This window comes from Phocoena sinus, chromosome 14 (assembly GCF_008692025.1).
Source record: "Phocoena sinus isolate mPhoSin1 chromosome 14, mPhoSin1.pri, whole genome shotgun sequence".
In the NCBI taxonomy this organism is placed as follows: domain Eukaryota; kingdom Metazoa; phylum Chordata; class Mammalia; order Artiodactyla; family Phocoenidae; genus Phocoena; species Phocoena sinus.
Window position 1 is genome coordinate 53,381,104 of NC_045776.1, and position 11,802 is coordinate 53,392,905.

Genomic DNA, 11,802 nt, shown 5'->3' on the forward strand with positions numbered 1-11,802 from the left:
TAAGGTGAACATATACATAAGTGCCTGGTTCATATGAATAAATACTGGAGAACTAAAATTACAGTTAATAGCACTGCGTAGTTTTGAGACTAAGTTGAACTGTGCCATACAGTAGAAAAAAGTCTAGAGAGGAAAACGATTTCATCAGGAATGGCCCCCCTCTTTGATTGAGCTTTATAGGAATTCCTGCAGAACGGGAGTAATGAACCCTCTTGAAGACATCTTCCCAGAAATAGTAAACCCTAAAATGTGGTGTGAAGAAATATTACTTATAAATTTACAGTGTCTGCTTAGATGGTATCAGGAAAAAGCCAAGCTAAAATACAATGTAATCAATGAAAAAACGCTCTACTTTGGGGAACTGAGATATTTTAGGACAGTATCGTGAAATGAGGAAGACAGTAATTGAATGACAAGAATAAAGCGAAGAGGGCTGGGCATCCCAAGGGTGAGAAAAGAGAGTTGCTGAATAAGAATGTGTCAGACTGTCACCCAGTACTACTGAGGGAGGAAGCTCCAGGGCTTCAGTAAACCCTGGTAGCACTGCTTTCTCTGGGCACTGCCAAGACAGAGCTTGGCAGGTAGAGCACTGGCTAGATTCCAGCCCCTCAGCTGGGCATTTGTGCAGGGCACAACCTGCACAAATGTACCTAGTTGCCCTGACAGGTTCACAGTGGTTTGTAGTAGCCTTCATAGGAATAACCTTATAATATACAAAGGTATTTCATCAGACTACTATAGCTCACTGATAATATCCCTGAAGACTCTCCAACTCTTATGTGTAGCAAGATCATACATTTTTCTCAGCAAACCTCTGATTTTTAGTATCTCCTAAGAAACAGGATAGCTCTGAGCTTCTCAGGCAAATGCCATAGTGAAAGTTAGAAAATGAACAATCTAGCCAGCAAAATAATAAAGTATGGGCAATGTGGTAGGCAGAATGATGCCCCCCCCCAACCCACCAATGTCAATGCCCTAATTGCCAATGTAATTAAGGTTAAGGACCTCAAAATAGAGAAATCCTGGATTATCTGGTTGGGCCCAGTATAATCACGTGAGATTTTATAGCACAGAATTTTTTCTGAATGGAGTCAGAGATGCAGTGGAAGAGGAAGCAGAAGAGAGATGTGGGGAAAAGGGAAGTCGGAGAGGTGCCAAGCGTGAGAAGGATTCTACACTCTGTTTCTGGTTCTGCAGTGGAGGGCCAGCCTTGTGTGAGGACTGGAGAGAGGCCCCAAAATGAAGAGTAGGCGCCAGCAGACAGCCAGAAAGGAAGTAGAAACCTTAGTCCTACAACAAACAGCAGGGCACTGGGTTCTACCAACAAGCCAAATGAGCTAGGATTCTTCACAGAACCTAATACCTTGGTTTTAGCCTTATGAAACCCAGAGCAGAGGGACCTGTCAAGCCCACTCAGACATTTGACGTACAAAACTATGAGATAACAAACTTGTGCTGTTTTAAGCGTAAAATTTGTGATAATTTGTTATAGGAGCAATAGGAAACTAATACAGGCATCATATGTTAGCAATAAATATGACTGTAAATACGACTGCCTCATGGAAACCAGGTTGCAGTTGTAGACAAAGTGTATTTAAGCCTTCATAATCTCTGAGAGAAAGCCATGTGTTATCTACTCAACTTTACAAAGGACCCTTCCGATGCCCCTTTCGGTTTTAACCTTCCTTTAAAGTTCCCTTACCCAAATGAATCTGGTTTCATGCTTGGCACTTACATTTTACTTACTCTTGACTTTAACTTTTCTGTTGGTAATTTGTCTACCTTGACTCTGTCTTCCTTGTTGCCTACCATTCAACACTGCTATTGTTTATTAACACAAGATGACTTGATTTGACCCTTTGTCCCAGTCAGCCTAGCACTCACGCCTTGAGGCATCAATTTGGCATCTTATCCAGTGTCTGGCTCATGGCTAATTCTCTGTAGGTTGGAGACACATTCACTAAAATTTGACCATTCCTGGGTGAACTGATGCCGCTGAGTTTCTGAACAGGCAAAACTGAGATTTCAGTGGCAAAGCTGAGTTTCCAGCTTGGCAAGGCTGACAGGCTATTCACCTTGTCAGCCACTTGGCCTCTTCTTTTGCTAGGTCTTGTCCTTGCATATTTTACATAATTTAATAGTTTCCCAACCTGCTTATGACTCTTCTCATACCTGCTTTTCCTTTTATATTTCACTGTGTATTAGTTACTTGCTTGAAGAAAGACTGTAGGTAAGATTGAGAAATGGATGGAAGCAGAAGACTAAAAGCTTAAGAAAAGCATCACACAGTTGTCTGCTGGAGCTTCAGTCAAAAAAGTAGCTTCAACCATGGAGGAAATAACTCTAACCCACAACATTTAGAAAAATGCAAAAGCAGTGGTGCTTTCATTTTGTATATCATTGTGTTGCAGAAGTGATGCTCCCTCCCCTTTTATTTTCTTTAAAATGTGGTATAGGTCGGAGGATAGTTATGTCTCCTTCTTTATTGTTCTTTATAGAATTATCCAGTGGGAGAAACAATCTGGATTTGGACTTTATAAGATCATTTTCTAGACTATTTAGAGCTTTATTAAAGTTTACCAAGCAAGTCTTTTCAGAGTACATATTATGCTAAAGCAATATATATAGTGTTTACAAGAGTAAATTAAAGTCATTTTTTTTTTTTTTTCTTTTTTTTTTTTTTTTTTTTAAACATCTTTATTGGGGTATAATTGCTTTACAATGGTGTGTTAGTTTCTGCTTTACAACAAAGTGAATCAGCTATACATATACATATGTTCCCATATGTCTTCCCTCTTGCGTCTCCCTCCCTCCCACTCTCCCCATCCCACCCTTCCAGGCTGTCACAAAGCACCGAGCTAATATCCCTGTGCCTTGCGGCTGCTTCCCCCCAGCTATCTACCTTACTACGTTTGTTAGTGTGTATATGTCCATGACTCTCTCTCGCCCTGTCAAAACTCACCCTTCCCCCTCCCCATATCCTTAAGTCCGTTCTCCAGTAGGTCTGCGTCTTTATTCCTATCTTACCCCTAGGTTCTTCATGACATTTTTTTCCCTTAAATTCCATATATATGTGTTAGCATACGGTATTTGTCTTTTTCTTTCTGACTTACTTCACTCTGTATGACAGATTCTAGGTCTATCCATCTCATTACAAATAGCTCAATTTCATTTCTTTTTAAGGCTGAGTAATATTCCATTGTGTATATGTGCCACATCTTCTTTATCCATTCATCCGATGATGGGCGCTTAGGCTGTTTCCATGTCCTGGCTATTGTAAATAGAGCTGCAATGAACATTTTGGTACATGACTCTCTTTGAATTTTGGTTTTCTCAGGGTATATGCCAAGTAGTGGGATTGCTGGGTCATATGGTAATTCTATTTGTAGTTTTTTAAGGAACCTCCATACTGTTCTCCACAGTGGCTGAACCAATTCACATTCCCACCAGCAGTGCAAGAGTGTCCCCTTTTCTCCACACCCTCTCCAGCATTTATTGTTTCTAGATTTTTTGATGATGGCCATTCTGACTGGTGTGAGATGATATCTCATTGTAGTTTTGATTTGCATTTCTCTAATGATTAATGATGTTGAGCATTCTTTCATGTGTTTGTTGGCATTCTGTATATCTTCTTTGGAGAAATGTCTATTTAGGTCTTCTGCCCATTTTTGGATGGGGTTGTTTGTTTTTTTGTTATTGAGCTGCATGAGCTGCTTGTAAATTTTGGAGATTAATCCTTTGTCAGTTGCTTCATTTGCAAATGTTTTCTCCCATTCTGAGGGTTGTCTTTTGGTCTTGGTTATGGTTTCCTTTGCTGTGCAAAAGCTTTGAAGTTTCATTAGGTCCCATTTGTTTATTTTTGTTTTTATTTCCATTACTCTAGGAGGTGGGTCAGAAAGGATCTTGCTGTGATTTATGTCATAGAGTGTTCTTCCTATGTTTTCTTCTAAGAGTTTGATAGTTTCTGGCCTTACATTTAGGTCTTTAATCCATTTTGAGCTTATTTTTGTGTATGGTGTTAGGGAGTGATCTAATCTCATACTTTTACATGTACCTGTCCAGTTTTCCCAGCACCATTTATTGAAGAGGCTGTCCTTTCTCCACTGTACATTCCTGCCTCCTTTATCAAAGATAAGGTGTCCATATGTGCGTGGGTTTATCTCTGGGCTTTCTATCCTGTTCCACTGATCTGTCTTTCTGTTTTTGTGCCAGTACCATACTGTCTTGATTACTGTTGCTTTGTAATATAGTCTGAAGTCAGGGAGCCTGATTCCTCCAGCTCCATTTTTCGTTCTCAAGATTGCTTTGGCTATTCGGGGTCTTTTGTGTTTCCATACAAATTGCGAAATTTTTTGTTCTAGTTCTGTGAAAAATGCCAGTGGTAGTTTGATAGGGATTGCATTGAATCTGTAGATTGCTTTGGGTAGTAGAGTCATTTTCACAATGTTGATTCTTCCCATCCAAGAACATGGTATATCTCTCCATCTATTTGTATCATCTTTAATTTCTTTCATCAGTGTCTTATAATTTTCTGCATACAGGTCTTTCGTATCCTTAGGTAGGTTTATTCCTAGATATTTTATTCTTTTTGTTGCAATGGTAAATGGGAGTGTTTTCTTGATTTCACTTTCAGATTTTTCATCATTAGTATATAGGAATGCCAGAGATTTCTGTGCATTAATTTTGTATCCTGCTACTTTACCAAATTCATTGATTAGCTCTAGTAGTTTTCTGGTAGCATCTTTAGGATTCTCTATGTATAGTATCATGTCATCTGCAAACAGTGACAGCTTTACTTCTTCTTGTCCGATTTGGATTCCTTTTATTTCCTTTTCTTCTCTGATTGCTGTGGCTAAAACTTCCAAAACTATGTTGAATAAGAGTGGTGAGAGTGGGCAACCTTGTCTTGTTCCTGATCTTAGTGGAAATGCTTTCAGTTTTTCACCATTGAGGATGATGTTTGCTGTGGGCTTGTCATATATGGCTTTTATTATGTTTAGGAAAGTTCCCTCTATGCCTACTTTCTGGAGGGTTTTTATCATAAATGGGTGTTGAATTTTGTCGAAAGCTTTCTCTGCATCTATTGAGATGATCATATGGTTTTTCTCCTTCAATTTGTTAATATAGTTTATCACATTGATAGATTTGCGTATATTGAAGAATCCTTGCATTCCTGGAATAAACCCCACTTGATCATGGTGTATGATCCTTTTAATGTGCTGTTGGATTCTGTTTGCTAGTATTTTGTTGAGGATTTTTGCATCTATGTTCATCAGTGATATTGGCCTGTAGTTTTCTTTCTTTGTGACATCCTTGTCTGGTTTTGGTATCAAGGTGATGGTGGCTTCGTAGAAGGAATTTGGGAGTGTTCCTCCCTCTGCTATATTTTGGAAGAGTTTGAGAAGGATAGGTGTTAGCTCTTCTCTAAACGTTTGATAGAATTCACCTGTGAAGCCATCTGGTCCTGGGCTTTTGTTTGTTGGAAGGTTTTTAATCACAGTTTCAATTTCAGTGCTTGTGATTGGTCTGTTCATATTTTCTATTTCTTCCTGATTCAGTCTTGGCAGGTTGTGCATTTCTAAGAATTTGTCCATTTCTTCCAGATTGTCCATTTTATTGGCATAGAGTTGCTTGTAGTAATCTCTCATGATTTTTTTTATTTCTGCAGTGTCAGTTGTTACTTCTCCTTTTTCATTTCTAATTCTATTGATTTGAGTCTTCTCCCTTTTTTTCTTGATGAGTCTGGCTAGTGGTTTATCTATTTTGTTTATCTTCTCAAAGAACCAGCTTTTAGTTTTATTGATCTTTGCTATTGTTTCCTTCATTTCTTTTTCATTTATTTCTGATCTGATTTTTATGATTTCTTTCCTTCTGCTAGCTTTGGGGTTTTTTTGTTCTTCTTTCTCTAATTGCTTGAGGTGCAAGGTTAGGTTGTTTATTCGAGATGTTTCCTGCTTCTTAAGGTGGGCTTGTATTGCTATAAACTTCCCCCTTAGAACTGCTTTTGCTGCATCCCATAGGTTTTGGGTCGTTGTGTCTCCATTGTCATTTGTTTCTAGGTATTTTTTTATTTCCTCTTTGATTTCTTCAGTGATCACTTCATTATTAAGTAGTGTATTGTTTAGCCTCCATGTGTTTGTATTTTTTACAGATCTTTTCCTGTAATTGATATCTAGTCTCATGGCGTTGTGGTCGGAAAAGATACTTGATACAATTTCAGTTTTCTTAAATTTACCAAGGCTTGATTTGTGACCCAAGATATGATCTATCCTGGAGAATGTTCCATGAGCACTTGAGAAAAATGTGTATTCTGTTGTTTTTGGATGGAGTGTCCTATAAATATCAATTAAGTCCATCTTGTTTAATGTATCATTTAAAGCTTGTGTTTCCTTATTTATTTTCATTTTGGATGATCTGTCCATGGGTGAAAGTGGGGTGTTAAAGTCCCCTACTATGAATGTGTTACTGTTGATCTCCCCTTTTATGGTTGTTAGTATTTGCCTTATGTATTGAGGTGCTCCTATGTTGGGTGCATAAATATTTACAATTGTTATATCTTCTTCTTGGATCGATCCCTTGATCATTATGTAGTGTCCTTCTTTGTCCCTTTTAATAGTCCTTATTTTAAAGTCTATTTTGTCTGATATGAGAATTGCTACTCCAGCTTTCTTTTGGTTTCCATTTGCATGGAATATCTTTTTCCATCCCCTTACTTTCAGTCTGTATGTGTCTCTAGTTCTGAAGTGGGTCTCTTGTAGACAGCATATATAAGGGTCTTGTTTTTGTATCCATTCAGCCAATCTGTGTCTTTTGGTGGGAGCATTTAGTCCATTTACATTTAAGGTAATTATCGATATGTATGTTCCTATTTCCATTTTATATATTGTTTTGGGTTCGCTACTATAGGTCATTTCCTTCTCTTGTGTTTCGTGTCTAGAGAAGTTCCTTTAGCATTTGTTGTAAAGCTGGTTTGGTGGTGCTGAACTCTCTCAGCTTTTGCTTGTCTGTAAAGGTTTTAATTTCTCCATCAAATGTGAATGAGATCCTTGCTGGGTAGAGTAGTCTTGGTTGCAGGCTTTTCTCCTCCATCACTTTCAGTATGTCCTGCCACTCCCTTCTGGCTTGTAGGGTTTCTGCTGAGAGATCAGCTGTTAACCTTATGGGGATTCCCTTGTGTATTATTTGTTGTTTTTCCCTTGCTGCTTTTAATATGCTTTCTTTGTATTTAATTTTTGACAGTTTGATTAATATGTGTCTTGGCGTGTTTCTCCTTGTATTTATCCTGTATGGGACCCTCTGTGCTTCCTGGACTTGATTAACTATTTCCTTTCCCATATTAGGGAAGTTTTCAACTATAATCTCTTCAAATATTTTCTCAGTCCCTTTCTTTCTTTCTTCTTCTTCTGGAACCCCTATAATTCGAATGTTGGTGCGTTTCATGTTGTCCCAGAGGTCTCTGAGACTGTCCTCAGTTCTTTTCATTCTTTTTTCTTTATTCTGCTCTGCAGTAGTTATTTCCACTACTTTATCTTCCAGGTCACTTATCCGTTCTTCTGCCTCAGTTATTCTGCTATTGATCCTATCTAGAGTGATTTTAATTTCATTTATTGCATTGTTCATCGTTGCTTGTTTCATCTTTAGTTCTTGTAGGTCCTTGTTAACTGTTTCTTGCATTTTGTCCATTCTACTTCCAAGATTTCGGATCATCCTTACTATCATTATTCTGAATTCTTTTTCAGGTAGATTGCCTATTTCCTCTTCATTTGTTAGGTCTGGTGGGTTTTTATCTTGCTCCTTCATCTGCTGTGTGTTTTTCTGTCTTCTCATTTTGCTTATCTTACTGTGTTTGGGGTCTCCTTTTTGCAGGCTGCACTTTCGTAGTTCCCGTTGTTTTTGATGTCTGTCTCCAGTGGCTAAGGTTGTTTCAGTGGGTTGTGTAGGCTTCCTGGTGGAGGGGACTAGTGCCTGTGTTGTGCTGGATGAGGCTGGATCTTGTCTCTCTAGTGGGCAGGTTCACGTCTGGTGGTGTGTTTTGGGGTGTCTGTGGCCTTATTATGATTTTAGGCAGCCTCTCTGCTAATGGGTGGGGTTGTGTTCCTGTTTTGCTAGTTGTTTGGCATAGGTTGTCCAGCACTGTGGCTTGCTGGTCGTTGAGTGAAGCTGGGTGCTGGTGTTAAGATGGAGGTCTCTGGGATATTTCCACCGTTTAATATTATGTGGAGCTGGGAGGTCTCTTGTTGACCAGTGTCCTGAAGTTGGCTCTCCTACCTCAGAGGCAGAGCCCTGACTCCTGGCTGGAGCACCAAGAGCCTTTCATCCACACAGCTCAGAATAAAAGGGAGAAAAAGTAGGGAGAATTAGTAGAAGTATGAGTAAAGAAAGAAGGAAAGGAGGAAAGGAAGGAAGGAAGAAAGAAGCAAAGAAGGAAAGAAAGGAGGGAGGGAGGGAGGGAGGGAGGAAGGAAGGAAGGAGGGAAAGAAGGAAAAAAGACAGAAAGAAAGATGATACAGTAAAAATAAAATAAAGTATAATATAGTTATTGAATTAAAAAATATTTAGAAAAAAAAAAAAAAGGGACGGATAGAACCTTAGGACAAATGTTGGAAGCAAAGCTATACAGAGAAAATCTTACACAGAAGCATACACATACACCTTCACAAAAAGAGGTAAAGGGGGAAAAATCATAAATCCTGCTCCCTGAGACCACCTCCTCAATTTGGGGTGATTCGTTGTCTAAAGGAGGGAGGGAAGGAAGGAAAGAAAGAACGAAGGTAAAGTATAATAAAGTTATTACAATTAAACTTAATTATTAAGAAAAAGAATTTTTAAAAAAAAGTCATGGACGGATAGAGCCCTAGGACAAATGGTGGAAGCTAGAGTATACAGACTAGATGTCACACAGGAGCATACACGTACACCTTCACAAAAAGAGGAAAAGGGAAAAAAATCATAGATTTCGCTCCTAAATTCCACCTCTTCAATTTGGGATCATTCCTTGTCTATTCAGGTATTCCACAGATGCAGGGTATATCAAGTTGATTGTGGAGCTTTAATCCGCTGCTTCTGTGGCTGCTGGGAGAGATTTCCCTTTCTCTTCTTTGTTTTCACAGCTCACAGGAGCTCAGCTTTGGATTTGGCCCTGCCTCTGCGTGTAGGTCGCTGGAGGGCGTCTGTTTTTTCGCTCAGACAGGACGGGGTTAAAGGAGCCGCTGATTCGGGGCCTCCGGCTCACTCAGGCCGGGGGTTGGGGGATGGGGGAAGGAGGGGCACTGCGTGCGGGGCCGGCCTGTGGCGGCAGAGGCAGCGTGACGTTGCGGCAGAGGCCGGCGTGACGTTGCACCAGCCTGAGGCCCGCCGTGCGCTGTCCCGGGGAAGTTGTCCCTGGATCCCGGGAACCTGGCAGTGGCGGGCTGCACAGGCTCCGCGGAAGAGGGGTGTGGAGAGTGACCTGTGCTCGCACACAGGCCCCTTGGTGGCGGCAGCAGCAGCCTTAGCGTCTCCCGCCCGTCTCTGGGGTCCGCGGTTTTAGCCGCGGCTCGCGCCCGTCTCTGGGGTTTGTGCTTTCAGCCGCGGCTCGCGCCCGTCTCGGGGGCTCGCGCCCTCAGCCGCGGCTCGCGCCCGTCTCTGGAGTTCCTTTAAGCAGCGCTCTTAAACCCCTCTCCTCGCGCACCAGGAGACAAAGAGGGAAGAAAAAGTCTCTTGCCTCTTCGGCCGGTGCAGGCTTTTCCCCGAACTCCCTCCCGGCTAGTCGTGGTGCACTAACCCCTTCAGGCTATGTTCAAGCCGCCAACCCCAGTCCTCTCCCTGAGCTCCGTCCAAAACCAAAACCCTAGCCTCAGCTCGCAGCCCCGCCCGCCCCGGTGGGTGAGCAGCAAGCCTCTCGGGTTGGTGAGTGCTGGTCGGCACCGATCTTCTGTGCAGGAATCTCCCCGCTTTGCCCTCCGCACCCGTCGCTGTGCACTACTCCGCGGTCCCGAAACTCCCCCCTCTGCCTCCCGCAGTCTCCGCCCGCGGAGGGGCTTCCTAGTGTGTGGAAACTTTTCCTCCTTCACAGCTCCCTCCCACTGGTGCAGGTGCCGTCCTTATTCTTTTGTCTCTGTTTTTTTCTTTTGCCCTACCCAGTTACGTGGGGAGTTTCTTGCCTTTTGGGAGGTCTGAGGTCTTCTGCCAGCCTTCAGTAGGAGTTCTATAGGAGTTGTTCCACGTGTGGATGTATTTCTGGTGTATCCGTGGGGAGGAAGGCGATCTCCGCGTCTTACTCTTCCGCCATCTTCAAGGTCCCCCCCTAAAGTCATTTTTATAACTTCCTAGAAGGGGAGTGGTTTCATAAAAAACTGGACCATTGTTAGTAGACATTACCTGAATTTCTTCTGTGAAAATGTGAAAAGCCCTTATAGAGGTCAGATAAGGTAGCTATTGCCCTCAAAGGATTTGAATTTATATTCTAAAATATATAGTAAGATTATAATAGGATATATCTCTCTCTAGCTATTCTGTCTATTCTATCTATTTATCTATCTATCTCTCTATCTCTCTATCTATCTATCTACATATCTACCGAGAGAGGGAGGGAGAGGGAGGTTGATGGATTAAAATAATGGGCTCACATAATGATTGTGGGGCTGGCAAGTCTGAAACCTGTAGGGTAGGCTGGCAGCCTGGAAATTCAAGTAAGAGCTGATGTTGCAATCTTGAGTTCAAGTTTTGCAGGACAGGCCAGCAGCCTGGAAACTTAGGCAGAATTTCTATGTTTCATTCTTGAGGCAGAATTCCTTTTCTTTGGGGAATCTCAGTTTTAGCTCTAAAATCTTTCAACTAATTAGATGAGGCCCATCCATATTATGGAGGATAATCTGCTTTACTTATAGTTAACTGCTTATAAATTTTAGTCAAATCTAAAGAATACCTTCACAGCAATATCTAGACTAGTGTTTGACTGCAGAACTGGGCACTATTGCCTAGCTAACTTGACATAAAATTAATCATCACAGACAACTGGTTGTCAACTTGGCCTCCATACACATCTCCATAACCATATTTAATCTCCAAATAAAATCAAATAACAAAGTAATTCTTCTACCAAACATGATACAACGATTCTGTATACAACTGAAAAGGTACTTAGCTTTTCCCTAAAAAAGGATGCAAAGTTGTTGGGATGTTCTCCTTGACATTGTATTTAAATACTATAACATAAAGTTAACAATACTTAAATATCATAATGTAAAGTTAATACATCTTATATTGTATGAAGAAGGGAGAAGAGATGGAAGAAAAATATATTTGCTATATATGTGTGTGTTTCTGTGTTGTGTGTATATACACAAACATATTAATAACATATAAGGGATAATTATAGTCCTCATTTCTGCAACTGATCTTGTAGTTATAGCTGGTATTTATAACTGCCTTCTTCTACTACCCATTCTGTATTCCCTTTGTTCTCATTAAGCACCTCAGCTGGTCGTGGTTCTTTATCTGGTGGGATGATCCCACCTTCATTTCTGAAGGATCTGGGACATTACTAGCTCTGCTGGAATTGGGTCATCGTAGTTTGCCATTGACTTTCACCATAGGGCATGCCAGTCGGCTTAGTCCATGTGGGCTACTATAACAAAATACCTTAGACTGGATGGCTTATAAACAACAAACATTTATTCCTCACAGTTCTGGAGCCTAGGAAGACCAAGATTATGATGCCAGCAGATTTGGTGTCTGGTGAGGAACTGCTTCCTCATAGCTGGCACCTTCTAGCTGTAAACGTGGGGGAAGAGGAGCTAGGAGCTCTGTGGGGTCTCTTTT